We start from the raw sequence: 18295 nt of genomic DNA on the forward strand, positions 1-18295 counted from the left end.
TAGCTCCGTCATGCCCAACTCTTTGCAACCCCATGGACTGTAGCCCACCAGGCTCCTTTGTCCACTGGATTCTCCAGGCAAGAATACTGGAGTGGGTTGCCATCCCCTTCTCTAGGGCATCTTCCTGACTCAGGGATGGGACCTGTGCCTCCTGCATTGGCAGGTTGATTCTTTACCATCTGATCCACCAGGGAAGCCCCTACGACAACACGAATCAGCCATAATTACATATATATACATATCTTCTGCCTCTTGTGCCTCCCTCCAACCCCACCTTCCATCTCCCCTTCTAGGTCATCACAGAGCTTAGCTAGATCTTTCATGCCAATTTTTAAAAATAATTTTAAATTTTATTTTTTGGCTGTGTGGGGCCCTCATTGCTGTGAAGGATTTTCTCTAGTTTGGGTGAGTAGGGATGACTCTCTAGTTGTGGTACACAGGGCTTCTCATCGTGGTGGCTTCTCTTGTTGCTAAACACAGGCTCTAGACGTGCAGGCTTCAGTGGTTGCGGCCCGAGAGCTTGATTGCTCTGCAGCAGGTGGGATCTTCCCGGACCAGGAATTGAACCCGTGTATCTTGCATTGGCAAGTGGATTCTTTACCACTGAGCTACCAGGGAAGCCCTCATGTCAAATTTTTAATGAAAATGAATTTTTCCTGGACTGCAAAAACCTTTATGAATATTTCTTCAGTACTATTGATATTCCTATGTTAAGATGGGCAACTGAGATGCCAAGAGATTACTCATTCAAGGCTACACAGCTGGGATGTGCAAGAGTTGGCTCTCAGAGTAACATGGAAATGTACATTACCATATGTAAAACAGATAGCCAATGGCAGTCCACCGTGTGACTCAGGTAACTCAAACCCAGGCTCTGGAACCACCTAGAGGGGTGGAATGGGGAAGGAGGTTTGAGCGAGGTTCAAGAGGGAGGAGACATAGGTATACCTATAGCTGATTCATGTTGATGTTTGGCAGAAACCAACCCAATACTATAAAGCAATTATCCTTTGATTAAAAATAAATGAATTTTTTAAAAACGTAGGGATAATAAAATGTTCTTGTGAACTGAAAACAAAACAAAAAAGAGCTGGCTCTCAGACCCCAGATTTGCTTCTTTCATGTTCTATTATTGCTATGATCCATTTATTGTCTCCTTGAGCACTTGGCAGTGGTGGGGATGGGGGCACCAATGATGAAAGCTCTCTGCCTAAGAGGGGTCTCCATCAGTGATGCCCGTTCCCTTCACACAGGGTGGAATGCCATCATCCATGCAGCAGTGCAAATGACTTACAGCTGATTTTCTGGATGGAAAAATGCAGTGGGTTTGTTCTCAGTGGTATATAAGGAAGCAACTCCTAGTCTTGCAAAATAAGCAACCAATCAAGGTAGCTCTGCTGGGTTTGAGCAAGTGGCTGGATTTCCAGACCACAGTCTAGTCCTGATGCCTCTTCTGAACTCTACCTGCTGCAATTTCAAGTTGAACCAGAATTCATCACCAATTGCCCCCAACTGCTTCACCTTCTGGAATTTCTTGTTCTCCTAGTTACTCAGGACCAACACCTTCTCTCCCAATGCTCACTTCCATTCAGTGCCCATGCCTGTCCTCCTAAGACTGATATCTATCTACACCTCCTTTCCAGCATCTCATGACAAAAAACGCTAGCTGAGCTCAGCCTCTCATCAGATTGTTTAGTTAGGGATTGTTTTTGCTGTTGCTTAGTCAATCAGTCAGGTCTGACTCTTTTGTGACCCCATGGACTGTGGCCTGCCAGGCTCCTCCCTCCATGAAGTTTCCCAGGCAAGAATACTGGAGTGGGTCACCATTTCCTCCTCCAAAGAATCTTCCTGACCCAGGGATCAAACCCGTGTCTCCTGCATTGGCAGGTAGATTCTTTACCCCTGAGCCATCAGGGAAGCCCCAAGTTAGGGGTATATATCCTCAAAAGCTACAGAAAATAATGTTGTAATTGTTTAAAATTTCATATTATGTCTCTTAAGGGTATGCCAGTTAAGAAACACTGGACATGAAACTCAGTACTGACGGGGATGATGCTCAGTCAGCTGAGAAGGCCAGAATTTCAGAAATCCTCAGTCAAGCACAGAAGCCATTAAAAAGAGGTGAGTTAAGGATCTAGACAAGATTCATGGGGTAAAACAGAGTTGGACATGACCGCAACTGAACAACAACATGCAGAAACCATGAACGCTTCTCAACATCCCACAGCATTCAGGACATTTAGTCATCATATCTCTTAGGCTTCTTCTCAGACTTTTTCTTGCCTTTGATGTCTTTGATGGTTTTAAAGAGTACTGGTCAAATATACAGGGCTTCCTAGGTGGATCAGTGATAAAGAATCTGCCTTCCAAAGCAGGAGACGCTGGTTTGAACCCCTGGTTGGGAAGATCCCTTGGAGAAGGAAATGGTGACCCACTCCAGTATTCTTGCCTGGAAAATCCCCTGGTCACAGGGGGCTGGGTGGCTACAGCCCATGGGGTCACAGAGAGTGGAACACGACTGTGTGTACAAGTATATTGCACACATGCATGGTCAAGTATATTGCAGGATGCCCCTCTGTTGGAATTTGTCTGATGTCTTTCTTATGTTCAGGCTGGGGTTATGAGCTTGGGGAAGGAGATCACAGGTACAGTGCCATTTTCATCACATTGTATTAAGAGTACAAACAAGCAACAAGACATGAATGTTGAAGTTGCCTTTGATCACCTGGATGAAATAAAGTGGGGAAATTTCTCCGCTATAAAGTTACTCTTTATCCACCCCCCTCTTCCGTACTATACTCTTTGGAAGGAAGCCTCTATGTATTCATACCTACATAAATTATTTGGAACTCTTGTACATGGGAGATTTGTCTCTTTTCCCTCATTTATTAATTTGTTTTTATCTTTATGGACTCATGAATATTAATTTTATGCTTTGGGTTATAATCCAATACTTGATTTTAGTGCTCAAATTATTCCAGCTTAAATCGTTTGGAGCTCTTTCAGTTGGCTCCCATGAAAGTATATTTTTTATTCTGATTTTATAGGTGAGGAAACCAAGCTTCAAAGAATATAAAGTTCCCACCATCACTAAACTAACAAGAGCAGAGGTGCAATTAAAATCATTAGATTCTAAAGCACAGAGGTTTTTTTCCCTACTCACCATTGGCTACTGAACATAGCCAATCTTTGTTGACCAATGACTGGTGTATCTTTCACCTGATGGAGTTACTTAAGGCAATAAGTTTTGAGACTACCAGTCTGTTATGTACATTACAGGGAAACTTCCTCATTTTTTGATTTTTTATACTTTGATGAATTTTCACATAGTGAATCCACTCATGCAGCCAGCACCCACATCCAGACCCAGAGTTTCACTAGCTTACCAGAAATCTCCCTAGTGCCTTCCTCCAGTAATCCCCACCCCAGAAGCTACCATTGTTCTGGCTTCTAACAGCAGATCAGGTGTGCCTGATTTTCACTTTAAGTAATTGGAGCCATCCATTATTCCTTTTGGAGGCTGGATTCTTTTGTTCATCCTCATTTGTTTTCATGTGGTTTGGTTAGTGGAGTTTTTTAAAAAGAGGTTCCAACCACTCATTTCATAAGAAAGGCTGCAAACAAGGTAACACTTGTAAAAACATGTTAAGCAACTCCATTAAAAAAATAGCACACTGCTATCTAAGAAGCAAATTTACTTAAGATTAACGTTACACAAGGAAGGGAAAACTACCTGGAGATGCCACTAAATTGCCCCATTATGCCAGGGTGGCTCACTTCCTCCTCCCTATCATTATCTATAATTTCATCTACCAAGGGCTCTCTTAAAAATGTCTTTGTTAGTCTCTTTCACAGCAAAGGTGCTTCTTGACTGACAGGATGTCCTTCTTGCCAACACATAGCCAAAAACTCTAGGTTGCTTCTAACATCTTGTGGTGCAAGATGCTACCTGCCAAACTGGACTAAAATACTGCCCAGAAACCCAAGAGATCTGTGATCTACAGAATTTCTCTTTCTCTTCCATTAGCCATCACCGCCAATGACCTAGTTCCTCCTGAAAGGGCCCACAGGGGGTCTCATCAATAAGATGGCTCGTTATGTCAACTTCGCAAACAAAGAATAAATCACAGTGATCTGTGAGGCCGACCCAGTTGCCCAAATGGCATCCTGTTATCTCACTGGCGCCTGTCTTCTCAAAGCTGCAAGACCACCAGATTACAGACCTCTGGCTACGTGACCATCCTTTCAGAGAATTTTTTTGTTGATGGGGTGTAAGAAGGACTCCATCAGAAAGGGAGAATGCTGGTTCTCCTTAACAGCCAGTCACCCTCTCTTTTCCCTCCGATAAATTTCCTTTTCTTGCCTGACTTCCCGGCTCACTCTCTTTTTCTCTGCACTGGCTTTACACCTCCCAACAGAGGTGCAGAACCCTTGATGTCCCTGCCACCACCCCCCTCTGATGGACCTCATTCAATCAAAGCACGCGCTCCCTCAGGACCCACTCCCCCACCACACGCTCCTAACCAACCAGAGATAGCACAAGAGGGGAAGGGATTTGCCATCCCCACTCACACACAAAGCATTGTGTTATTTTCTGGTTGGAGCCAGGCTTTCATCCTATTGTTTTCTACTTGGAGTCAGGGTTCTAATTTCTACTGCATCCTTACCACCATATCTCTCACTGACTTGCAAACCTCCTCTGGCTCCCTCTTGTCTGATAAGTGATGGATGAAGTATCCTGCTTGGGTTTCAGTAATTTCTTTAATTTGTTCACACCCAGCCAAACCCAAGATCAGGCTCTACTTTGTAATCTAGTCAGGCTGGTTTCTTCAACATCCCACACATGTCCTGCTTTGCCTCTCTTGTGTGTTCCTGCCTATCCTTCTAATATGCATGCATTTGTTCATTCTTTCAACAGCTATTTTTTTTAACAGCTATTTGTTCAGTTCAGTTCAGTCACTCAGTCATGTCTGACTCTTTGTGACCCCATGGACTACAGCACGCCAGGCTTCCCTGTCCATCACCAACTCCCGCAGTTTAATCAAACTCATGTCCATTGAGTCAGTGATGCCTTCCAACCATCTCATCCTCTGTCATCCCCTTCTCCTCCCATCTTCAATCTTCCCCAGCATCAGGGTCTTTTCAAATGAGTCAGTTCTTCACATCAGGTGGCCAAAGTATTGGAGCTTCAGCTTCAGCCTCAGTCCTTCCAATGAACACCCAGGACTGATCTCCTTTAGGATGGACTGATTGAATCTCCTTGCAGTCCAAGGGACTCTCAGGAGTCTTCTCCCACACCACAGTTCAAAAGCATCAATTCTTTGGTGCTCAGATTTCTTTATAGTCCAATTCTCACATCCATACATGACTACTGGAAAAACCATAGATTTGACTAGACAGGCCTTTGTTGGCAAAGTAGTATCTCTGCTTTTCAATGTGCTGTCTAGGTTGGTCATAGCTTTTCTTCCAAGGAGCAAGAGTCTTTTAATTTCGTGGCTGCAATCACCATCTGCAGTGATTTTGGAGCCCCCCAAAATAAAGTCTTTCACTGTTTCTATTGTTTGCCCATCTATATGCCATGAAGTGATGGAACCAGATGTCATGATCTTAAATTTCTGAATGTTGAGTTTTAAGCCAACTTTTTCACTCTCCTCTTTCACTTTCATCAAGAGGCTCTTTCGTTCCTCTTCACTTTCTGCCATAAGGGTGGTGTCATCTACATATCTGAGGTTATTGATATTTCTCCTGGCAATCTTGATTCCAGCTTGTGCTTCATCCAGCCCGGCATTTCTCATGATGTACTCTGCATAAAAGTTAAATAAGCAGCATAACAATATACAGCCTTGACATACTCCTTTCCCGATTTGGAACCAGTCTGTTGTTCCATATCCAGTGCTAACTGTTGCTTCTTGACCTGCATTCAGATTTCTCAGGAGGCAGGTAAGGTGGTCTGATATTCCCATCTCTTTAAGAATATTTATTATTTATCAAGCTATTTATTAAGTGCCTACAATGTGCTGTGCAGGCTCCCAGGTGGCTCAGTGACAAAGAATCTCCCTGCAATGCAGGAGACTTGGGTTCAATCCCTGGGTCAGGAAGATCCCCCAGAGAAAGAAATGGCAAGCCACTCCAGTATTCTTGCCTGGGAAATGCCATGGACAGAGGAGCCTAGTGGGCTACTGTCAATGGGGTCACAAAAGAGTCAGACATGACTTAACAACTAAACAACAACAACAGCTGTGTGCTATGCACTGTTCCTGAGGGTCCCACAGTACATAAGGCCATCCAAGTGCCAGTCCCATGGGCCTTACGTTATAGGTGGAGATGGGACACATTCAATAAACACACGGACAGATGCATATGGCATTAAGAGACAACAAGTGCTGTGGCCAGAGAGGAAGACGCCAGGTTCTACACGGAGGTCAGGGAAGGCACCTCTGGGCAGGAGCAGTTGAACAGTTTTCCCAGGGAAAACTGTTCAGGCCCAGGGAAGAGTAGGTGCGAAGGCTCTCAGGGACATAACTGTTAGAGGAAGGACAAGGAGGCCGTTGTGACCACAGGGGAATGAGTGAGGAAGGGAACAACAGGAGGTGAATCAGAGCAGTGGTTCAAGGCCAGTTCATGTGGGGCCATTAAGCCAATGGTTCTCACCTGGGGTGATTTGGCCCCCACTCCAGGGGACATCTAACAATATCTGCAGACATTTTTGGCTGTCATGGTTGTGGGGTGCTACTGGTATCTCACTAAACGCCAGAGTCTAAGGATATTTTTAGTATCCTACAGTGTACAGAGTGACACATCAAGGAAGTATCCAACCCCAGTATCAATGGTGCCAAGGTAGAGAAACCCTGCTTTATTTATTTATTTGGCAGTGCCTGGTCTTCATTGTGGCATACGAATTCTTAGTTGCAGCATATGTGATCTAGTTCCCCGACCAGGATCAAACCTGGTCCCCCTGCATTGGAAGCACAGAGTCTTAGCCACTGGGCCACCAGGGAAGTCCCAAAACCTTGCTTTAAACCATGGTGATGACTTTGGCTTTTACTCTAAGTGTGATGAAAAGGCATTACAAAGCTTTAAACAAAGAAAAGACATGAACTGACTTTGATTTTGAAAGGGTCACTTTAGATACTGTGTAGTAAATCATACTTTGAATAATGAGTGATATAAAAGGCTACCATTTATAAAGCCATTTAAAAGGCTACCAATTTGAGACACTGTGCTACACCCCTTAAACTAGGATATCTTGGTAACTTTCTTCATTGTTCCTACCACTATCTGACATTGTATGACATAGTGGTATGTTAATTTTTAAATATTTGTCTCCCCCAATAAAATGCAAATTCAGAGAGGGCATTTGCTATGTGACCTGTTGAATCTCTAGCCCCTAGGACAGTGTCTGGCATACCCTGGGAACTCTGTATTTGTTGAATGAACACATGGCTCTTGGGGTCAATCCATTTATCCCCATTTCACAGACAAGAGAATCAAGTTTCAGCATTTGTTGCCTGCACAACACTATGAGTAAATCTCATTGGTGTTGTGTGGCCCATTTCCAGGGGATCATCTCCCATTTTGGTGACAATTCCCAGAAATAAAAGTTCCCAGGGGACACTATTCCAAGTGGCTTGTCTAAGCTATTGAAGCTATTGCTACACCTTAATGATTTTGACATCAATATCTATTTAGTCATTCATTTGCCAAGTTTTTACTGAGATCATACTATGTGCCAGGCACTATGCTAGGCACTTGGGATATACTGGTGAGGAAGATCAGTGTGATCCCTGTCTGACTGACATATGTAAACTGTTGGTGCTGTGTATGAAATAGAGAACTTACTGTATAGTTCTACTCAGTGCTCTATGGTGACCTAAATGGGAGGGAAATCCAAAAAGAGGGGATATATGTATGCTTAGAGCTGGTTCACTTTGCTGTACAGTAGAAACTAACAAAATATTGTAAAGCAACTATGCTCCGATAAAAATTATTAATTTTAAAAAAGAAAGGAAAGGAAAAGACAGATCAGTATTCATACAGGAATATCCAAGATGCATTGCTAATTTGCCTGTGAGGAAGTATACTGTGATAACTTTATTATGAAAGAGCCCATGAGATACTATGAAGGTATATACACTTGTGTGAGCACCAAGAAAGGCATGGAACCATAATGTCCAAGAAGAATATTAATTTGAAACAACTGGGAATAAAGGAAATAAAAACCAATCTTTAAGTACAAAAGAAAATGTGAACTCCATCTGTATTAGTCAGCTCAGGCTGCCATAACAAAATAGCATAGACTGGATGGTATTTCAACCATGGAAATCCATTCTCCCACAGTTCTGGAGGGCAGAAATCAGAGACCAGGGTGCAAACATGAGCAACTTCTGGTGAAAGCGATCTTCCTGGCCCTCTGCAAGGAAGTCCACTGCAGACCTCTTCACTGTGTCCTCACATGACAGAGAGAGGGAGAGAGCTCTCTGGCATCTCTTCTTATTTTTTTTTATTTGTTTATTTGACTCCACTGGGTCTTAGTCATGGCACACAGGGTCTTCCATCTTTGTTGCAGCGTGCAGGACCTAGTTCCCTGACCAGGGATTGAACCCGGACCCCCTGCATTGGGAGTGCAGAGTATTAGCCACTAGACCACCTGGTAATCTCTTCTCATAAAGATACTGATCCCATGAGGGTCCCACCCTCATGAACTTATCTAAACCTAGTCACCTCCCAAAGGCTCCATCTCCAAACACCGTCACAGTGTGGGGGGCAGGGGGACTAGGGTTTCAACATATGAATTCGGGGAGAATAGAATTCAGACTATACCACCATCCTCACTAAGTTTACAGTTCTGTGTGGGATATAGACATTACCTGTATGATATTAAAAAAATGATGCACTGTGGTTGAGTGCTACAGAGGAACTAAATGAGTGCCGTGCGATGAGTAATTGAGGCAGAAAGGAGGGACCAGACTTAAAGAAGAGGTCTTCTTCAAGGAAGTAAACAAATCACCAAAAATGTGGTACAATGAAAAGCACCTCATTAATAACTTTTACACAGATTACATATTGAAGTGATAAGATTTTTAATATATTGTATTAAGTTAAATGTATGATTAACATTTGTTTTACCTATTTCTTTTTCATTTCTTTTTAAATGTGACTACTATAAAAATCTAAATTACTTATGTAGCATGCATGTGTGCATACTCTGTCGTGTCCAACTCTTTGCAACCCCATGGACTGTATGTAGCCTGCCAGGCTCCTCTGTCTATGGGATTTTCTTTCCCAGACAGGAGTGGGTTGCCATTTCCTCCTCCAAGGGATCTTCCCAACCCAGGGATCAAACCCACATCTCTTGTGTCTTCTGCATTGTTAGGCAGATTCTTTACCAATGAGCTACCACAAAGTACTTTTGTGGCTTCCATGATATTTCCATTGGACAGCACTGCCTTGTACTATTCCCTTCTACCTAAAAACACTAGTGGAGAAGAAGAGTGATTCCCCAAAGAGACAGAGGTGGAGGTGATGAAAAGCAACATGTCAGGAGGTTGAGAGGTCAAGCTGGCAGGTCGAGTTGGCAGAAATGACTAAGTGACCTTTTCAGAAGAGAACAGTCTACTAATGGTCCCAGCTTTCTTTTGGGGGTTATTGACAATTGGGATTTAGATAGTAGTGACAATTGGATGACCTTATGAGTATACTAAAATCCACTGCATTGTACACTTGAAAGGGCGAATTTTATGGTATATGAATTTATAGCTCAATAAAAAGTAAGATATAAAAAAGAGTAGAATAGGGCAGTCTAATATCTACCAAGTCTGCTATGACAGAAGACACCTGAATTTTCTGGAAAGCTTACTACGATTTGTGTGTGGAAGGGTGTGGGTTTGAGAGTGAGTGATTAAGGAGACAGGGCTCTTGTATGTTTTGGTGGAAAGCAGGGCGGAGAACAACACTGCACCTTCACTTGGAGAAAGATGAACTTGAGGATTTGCAAACACACTCCGGAGGGCATGAATGGACCTACTACAGGGGATAACATAGGGGCTTAAGCACGTGACATCTTGACCTAATGAGGCAGGGTGACCTTCCCTGATGTCTGAGTCCCTTCAGTTATCTGCTTGATTAAATTCAACTGTGAACCTCTATCTATGGTTATACTTTCTAGAACCTCCTTGCCTAGTGCCAAGGGGATGCCCCGCCCGTGGGTGACTCTCCATGTCCGTCTTTGTGTTGGTTCCCCAGCTGCAGCCAGAGATGAAGCTTCCCCCAGGGGACAACGACACACAAGTGAAGCGTTCTCTGTGCTCAGTCTCGGAGCTGATTCACACACCTTTAGAAGCTAGCCCCAGCCAAAGAGTCCCACTCACGAGTTCACTCAGCTTCTCTCTGCCCCACACAGGACTGGACACTGGGGGTAGAATGGTGACAGAGATCAACCCAGTCCCTGCCCTCTAGGCACTTATAGTCTGGTGGGAAACTCCAAGTCCAAGGCTAGCAGTATGGACTTTACCCATTCCTGCTAAATGTATCATTGTTTGGCTATGCTGATATTTGTTGTCTCAGTTTGCAGTTCCTGTCATTGTTTTTAATTCAGGAGAATGGAAGATGGTGATGATTTCCATGAACCCTCATCTCCTCTGTGGACTCTGCTCAAGGGTTATGATAATCTTGGCCTGTTTGGAACACGTGCCTCTTCCAAATCTCCACTGCTCTTCGTGCTTTATGGCTTGGCTTCTTTTCTCTGTGGTTCAAGTCACAACTCCCTGATCTTCATGGGCTCTGTGGGCTCCTTGTGTTTCTGTACCTGCAGTGCAGACCAGTCCTGTGCTAGGAAAAATTTCTAGAAACACCTGGTTGCTGACTTATTATTAAATGAAGTTATTGTTAGACAAAAAAACCATGGAGACCTGGTAGTCATGACCAAGAGATGTCATTTAGTAAAATGTGTGTTTAATCAAATACTAACCCTAGGGTGAACATTTCTTAGAAGTATAGTGGCATCTGTTGTATCTGCTGCTCTGTAAGGCAAAATATCCTGGGTAAAGAGATGGCAAATTGGCTGATTGGAAGGAAAGCCAGTAATGGATGTGAGAAGAGTCAAAAGGCAGTGAAATTCTCCCAGGCACATAAAAGTCAGGATCCCTATCCTAGGCCTAAGGGGCAAAGGAAGGGATCAGTTGCTGAAATCTAAAGAGTAAACTGTGACATTCCTTTGGGGAGTTAGGCAACCCCTAATTCCCTGGTGGCTCAGCAGTAAAGAATGCAGGAGGCACAGGTTCAATCCTGGGTCAGGAAGATCCCCTGGAGAAGGACATGGCAATCCACTCCAGTGTCCTTGAAGAGGAAAAGTTAAAATTTTACATAACCTCCTGCTCCTTCTGCCTCTGTAACTCAGCTTGCTCCTTGCAAAGTCTGGATCACGTAGGTCATATGGTCTCAGAAAGTGGGGACTCACAATACTAGGAACTGGAGCTTATTTCACTCACTCTTGTCCTGCTCTTTGCAATCACCAAGTCCCTACAAACCCACTTAATCATGCCTGTCCATGTATAAAAACTCTGTAATCCCTTTGTTTGGGGCTCAGAGCTTAGAGTGTTAACTCCTCTGGGCCTGCCAGTGTGAAAAACTGGAATTCTCCAACTCTCCACTTATGGTGCTTGGTTTCTTGAGCACTGGTTTCTGCAACATTTCTGGAGGCCCCAGCGAGATTCCAATCACGCTGGCCTGTTGAGCAGCCGGACTGGTGGCTCAACCAGGCTGCAGCAAAGGAGCCCTGAGACGGACGAGGAGGTATGCCACCTAACAGTATTCTGGGTTCTCTTTCAGACTGGTGTTCCGATTTTCTGGACGGCCAAGCCCAGACTGGACTCATTGGAGGGACGGACCGACTCACCAGGAAAGGCCACAGGATCAGGTAAGGCCCCGGGGCCAGGCCCCAGCCAGGTCCTACCCCAACAGGTAGAAGACTGGCCTTTCCTCGGGGCTCACAGGAAGGCAGCAACAGTTAAGGAAGCCTGGGGACTCGGGAGAAGGGAGGCTTTGTGATAACCTCTGAACGATTGCGAGTGCATGACTACTGATTGAATGGACTGAGAGAAATTTTTCTTTTTGGAAACTGCAAAACCAACTCTTTTTGAATATACAATTAAAAACAGCTAGCTTGTTAAAAGGCCTGCCCAGGAAAAAGATTGAAGTTAACCCTTTCCATGTCCTTGAAATACACAACCAACTTTGCCTGAGACCTCAGCCTTTGGCAAATTAGAACTTCAAGCAAAGAAAACAAAGGGGGAGTCAAAGAGATATTTTAAACCTCAAACAGAAAGCTGTCAGATCTCTGTCAGTCTGTCTGTCTGGATTTATGTATGTCTCAGCGTATGTCTTTTGTTTTTTTCTGATAATATTGTTAAAGTTGTAAATGAGTTCTCATTTAATTGGCCTAAAGAAAAGCAAGCACTTACAAATCAAACAATTCTAAATACAAAAAAAAATTAATCTAAATAAATTTCAGATTCACATAAACTTGGAAATATTCAATATTAAATATCTAGTATTAACATTTCCTAATGTAATAAGGAAATAGGAAGTGTGTTTTTAATAAAGAAGATATAAAAAATAAAATTACATTTTATAAAGGGAAAAGAAAGTAGGTCTGATTTACAGGTTGCTGTTACAAAAAGTGATTAAAAGATTTGTGGAAAGTGACCCTGAAAAAAAAAGTTTGTGCATGGTTAGGACTGACTGGTCAAGATTAAAATAAATTTAATTAAGTTTACCTGAAAGATGATGCTGTGAAAGTGCTGCACTCAATATGCCAGCAAATTTGGAAAACTCAGCAGAGGCCACAGGACTGGAAAAGGTCAGTTTTCATTCCAATCCCAAAGAAAGGCAATCCCAAAGAATGCTCAAACTACTGCACAATTGCACTCATCTCACACGCTAATAAAGTAATCCTCAAAATTCTCCAAGCCAGTCTTCAGCAATACATGAACCGTGAACTTCCAGATGTTCAAGCTGGTTTTAGAAAAGGCAGAGGAACCAGAGATCAAATTGCCAACATCTGCTGGATCATCAAAAAAGCAATAGAGTTCCAGAAAAACATCTATTTCTACTTTATTGACTATGCCAAAGCCTTTGACTGTGTGGATCACAATAAATTGTGGAAAATTCTGAAAAAGATGGGAATACCAGACCACCTGACCCAACTCTTGAGAAACCTATATGCAGGTCAGGAAGCAACAGTTAGAACTGGACATGGAACAATGGATTGGTTCCAAATAGGGAAAGGAGTACGTCAAGGCTGTTTATTGTCACCCTGCTTATTTAACTTCTATGCAGAGTACATCATGAGAAACGCTGGGCTGGAAGAAGCACAAGCTGGAATCAAGATCGCCAGGAGAAATATCGATAACCTCAGATATGTAGATGACACCACCCTTATGGCAGAAAGTGAAGAACTAAAAAGCCTCTTGATGAAAGTGAAAGAGGAGAGTGAAAAAGTTGGCTTAAAGCTCAACATTCAGAAAACTAAGATCATGGCATCTGGTCCCATCACTTCATGGCAAATAGATGGGGAAACAGTGGAAACAGTGTCAGACTTTATTTTTTGGGGCTCCAAAATCACTGCAGATGGTGACTGCAGCCATGAAATTAAAAGACACTTACTCCTTGGAAGGAAAGTTATGACCAACTTGGATAGCATATTAAAAAGCAGAGACATTACTTTGCCAACAAAGGTCCGTCTGGTCAAGGCTATGGTTTTTCCAGTGGTCATGTATGGATGTGAGAGTTGGACTGTGAAGAAAGCTGAGTGCTGAAAAATTGATGCTTTTGAACTGTGGTGTTGGAGAAGACTCTTGAGAGTCCCTTGGACTGCAAGGAGATCCAACCAGTCCATCCTGAAGGAGATCAGTCCTGGGTGTTCATTGGAAGGACTGATGCTGAAGCTGAAACTCCAATACTTTGGCCACCTCATGTGACGAGCTGACTCATTTGAAAAGACCTGATGCTGGGAGGGATTGGGGGCAGGAAGAGAAGGGGACAACAGAAGATGAGATGGCTGGATGGCATCACTGACTCGATGGGCATGAGTTTGAGTAAACTCTGGGTGTTGGTGATGGACAGGGAGGCCTGGCGTGCTGCGATTCATGGAGTCACAAAGAGTCGGACACAGCTGAGCGACTGAACTGAACTGAACTGAAATGAGTTTAAAGTAAATTGATGCAAAACCTTAAATTTGGCGTTTCTCTCTGTTAAGAGGACATGCTTTCTTCAGATGTTGAACTGCTTTTAATTATAGATTTAAGTTTCTTTACCTCTTAATTGATCTGTTATATATTTACCTTTGAAATCTTTTGTTAACTTTGGCTAAGTGAATAACTATTATTTTGCAGTAACTTATATGATCCTACCTGACTGAGTGTTATAAACCCTTTGACATTTATCGACAAAACTTCCTAAATAACTTGACGTCTAGCTAAATTTGGGATGCTTCTGAGGGCCCTTGAGACATCCCAAAGAGCGATGAAGATACCTGGGTTCATTAGATGTGGTAAATTACATGAAAAGTACTGTTGAAGTGGTGATAAATCTTTTCTGATTATACTGTATGGTTGATGTTACTAATATAGATATCTTAAAATTATGTTAAATTCATATAGATCTGATATTCCCTGATAAAATATGGTCAATTATAATTCTAGTTATCATATTAAAGCGTTACATATCACAACAATGATCAGGTTTCTTTGTTAATTGCAATAGAATCAGATTTTAAACATGCCTTCTATGGTTTTACTCTCATGCCTTTAGAAGAATACTGCTAGTTCTTCAAGATTTATGGAAAAGACTTTCTAAGATTAAACAGATAAACAAATTTTGTTATTAATAATAGGCTGGTACCAGACTAAAATTTGGTTTTCTCTCTGTTTAGAGAAAAAAGTTTTCTTAGAATGCAACTTTTGATAATAGATTATGAATTTCTTTGTCTTTAAGTGATTTATATTTGTTTTTAAAATGTTTTTGTTAAAGTAAATAAACTTTTTGGTAAAGTAAATAAACATTATTTAAGATTATGGTACATGTAGACAAAGCTCATTCTGCTTCTACAAAAAAAATAACCCCTCACAATAAGACTTTTGCTATCCTGATGTCCTTAAAACATGTTAATAGTCTGCTCCTAAATCAGGAAATTAAGAATGGTTGAACAACAGCTGAAAATCAAAGAGCCAAGGCTATGGGAAATCCAAGATGGCTGCTTGGCTTTTCCCAGCTCCCTGACGGACCTCATTTTTATTTGATGGGTTAAAGCCTTCCCTGGCTACAGTGTTAATGCCCTTACAATGAGTTCTCCAAAAAGAAAAAAATTATGTTTCACTGAATATTAAGTTCTAGTTTTGTTAATTAAGGCCTGTGCCTACTAAGACTCATTTCCAAGATAGTTTCTTGTTATGTTATATTGCTAAAAGGTTTAAGTAAGTTATTAAAAAGGACCCTCTAAGATTGTTTTCAAAGCTTATCTCAGTAACCAATTTTTGGATAAAGGTCATATGCTCCATGATGTACAACCAGGAGATTAACACTTGGCTATAATCATTTAACTGAGTCAGATGACCTGGGGTATACTGGGCTATACCCAATGAAAGTTCTTGACTTAAATTCTTGCTGGTGACCTTACTAATAACTGTTAGCTATATTATTTTCTATGTAGCTTGTTTCAGAAGATTACAGCTTTACATTACCAAATGTGTGACTGAGCCTGTGGTAAAATGCTGATATGCAATTCCATACGAGATCAATAATTGTAATAATGTGACTCTAAATATGGGAAGAAGCAATAAGAGAAAATATTTTCCTGGACCAAGAGGCAAGTAAGACAGGTATGGTCCAGAGACTTTTGCTACATACAAGGCCTGGTCTAGTGACAACACATTGAGTGGCCTGTCAATAGAATCTTTGTTAGACCTGGGAATGAGCCTTCCCAGCCCCAAGGGACACAATGACCATGAAATGCCCCCAGAACATGGTCAAATATGTGGCATGAAGAGGCCCTGCTGACTGAAAGTTGGCCCTTGCCAGATGCCTCTACAAAGATTAAATCATGACCACTGAAAGATGCTGACCTTCAACACCCCCTTGAAAGCAGTTCAAGGTGGAAATGAAAAATAAGACACTCTGTGCTCTGGGGAAAAAAAAAAAAACAGAAAAACAGGCCTTCAGATAGTCAGATGTTTTCAGGTAAAGATTTTTATGAGTCCAAATTCTTGTATCTTCTTGTACCTCGGTTCAGTTCAGTTCAGTTCAGTTGCTCAGTCGTGTCCGACTCTTTGCGACCCCATGAATCGCAGCACGCCAGGCCTCCCTGTCCATCACCAACACCCAGAGTTTACTCAAACTCATGCCCATCGAGTCGGTGATGCCATCCAGCCATCTCACCCTCTGTCGTCCCCCTCTCCTCCTGTCCCCAATCCCTCCCAGCATCAGGTCTTTTCCAATGAGTCAGCTCGTCACATGAGGTGGCCAAAGTATTGGAGTTTCAGCTTCAGTATCAGTCCTTCCAATGAACACCCAGGACTGATCTCCTTTAGGATGGACTGGTTGGATCTCCTTGCAGTCCAAGGGACTCTCAAGAGTCTTCTCAAACAACACAGTTCAAAAGCATCAATTTTTCGGCACTCAGCTTTCTTCACAGTCCAACTCTCACATCCATACATGACCACTGGAAAAACCATAGCCTTGACCAGACGGACCTTTGTTGGCAAAGTAATGTCTCTGCTTTTTAATATGCTATCCAAGTTGGTCATAACTTTCCTTCCAAGGAGTAAGTGTCTTTTAATTTCATGGCTGCAGTCACCATCTGTAGTGATTTTGGAGCCCCAAAAAATAAAGTCTGACACTGTTTCCACTGTTTCCCCATCTATTTGCCATGAAGTGATGGGACCAGATGCCATGATCTTAGTCTTCTGAATGTTAAGCTTTAAACCAACTTTTCCACTCTCCTCTTTCACTTTCATCAAGAGGCTTTATAGTTCCTCTTCACTCTCTAGAGAAACACTAATGTCACAAACCAATATCTGGACCTAGTTCTCCTGGCTAGCCCCCCAGCAGCTTAGCTACTTATATTAATCTTTTGGCCAAATATCTTTAACTTTCTTGTTAAGTTTCCTTCTCCAAGTAGTAGTATGGCAAGAATATCCCCTGGCCAACACCCAGACAGTGCTGGAACAAGCTACCTTATCATTCTGTGGACTCTCCCCTCCCTCCATAAATGCACCCCAAGGTCCTCAGGCTATTCTCCCTTTGGGATCTTATACGGGAGACCACCCCCAGTGATAGAAAAGCTCAAGTGAGACCACCAACAGCTAGCTGACCTGGAGATGTTCCAACACCTCCAGGCCCTGGGGAAAGCCTTCCGCCATATTGCCTGAGAAACCTTAGAAAGAACACCCATTCCCTTGAACAATTGGGTTCACCCCTATCAGCCAGGAGATGAGATATGGGTTAAAGACTGAAAACATGAACCACTTCAGCCAGTTTGGACAGGCCTTCACACGCTCATCCTGGCAACCCGTACTGCTGCTAAAGTTACAGGTGACATCCCGTGGATCCACCACACCAGAGTCAAGAAGGCAGCAGCTTCCTGTGATAAAGACACCTGGAAAGCAGTTCGGGGCCCCAAAAGCCTCCTCAAGGTCCAGTTCCAAAGACAAAGACCCTCACCCAGGAAGGACGCTGAGCCCTGCTCTAGTCACGCCGGAAGCTGACTAGACAACACACAGTGGAAGCTTGAGGATCTGGCTATCAAAATATCGATGGATTTTCATTGTCAACCCTGGCTGAGATGATTTTTTACAGAATAAAAGAGGGCTAGACCCACTCCAGTACTCTTGCCTGGAAAATCCTGTGGATGGAGGAGCCTGGTAGGCTGCAGTCCTTGGGGTGGCTAGGAGTCGGACATGACTGAGCAACTCCACTTTCACTTTTCACTTTCATGCATTAGATAAGGAAATGGCAACCCACTCCAGTGTTCTTGCCTGGAGAATCCAGGGATGGCAGAGCCTGGTGGGCTGCTGTCTATGGGGTCGCACAGAGTCGGACACGACTGAAGTGACTTAGCAGCAGGAGCAGACCTACTGACAGTTAAAAAGGGAGGACTCTGCCTGTTCTTGAATGAAGAATGCTGCTTTTATGTAAACCAATCAGGAATAGTCAGGGACATGGCCCAACAGCTAAGGCAATGATTCATGGAAAGGGGAGAGGAACTAGTAAATTCCTGGGGTAATTGGAAGAGTATCTGGAG

The 18295-nt window shown here is 42.9% G+C and overlaps 1 protein-coding gene and 1 long non-coding RNA gene across 3 annotated transcripts in view; one reads left to right on the forward strand and one right to left on the reverse strand.

Moving 5' to 3' along the window:
• Nucleotides 1-18295, reverse strand: part of HSD17B2 (hydroxysteroid 17-beta dehydrogenase 2) — an 85597-nt gene that overhangs the window by 39028 nt on the left and 28274 nt on the right. The gene's annotated exons all lie outside the window — the stretch shown is intronic.
• LOC122421658 lies at nt 2001-17861 on the forward strand. The gene is made up of 3 exons (XR_006263550.1): nt 2001-2121; nt 11827-11914; nt 17581-17861. It is a non-coding gene; the product is annotated as an uncharacterized LOC122421658 (long non-coding RNA).

The sequence above is a fragment of the Cervus canadensis genome, chromosome 18 (genome assembly GCF_019320065.1).
Source record: "Cervus canadensis isolate Bull #8, Minnesota chromosome 18, ASM1932006v1, whole genome shotgun sequence".
NCBI classification, from domain to species: Eukaryota; Metazoa; Chordata; class Mammalia; order Artiodactyla; family Cervidae; genus Cervus; species Cervus canadensis.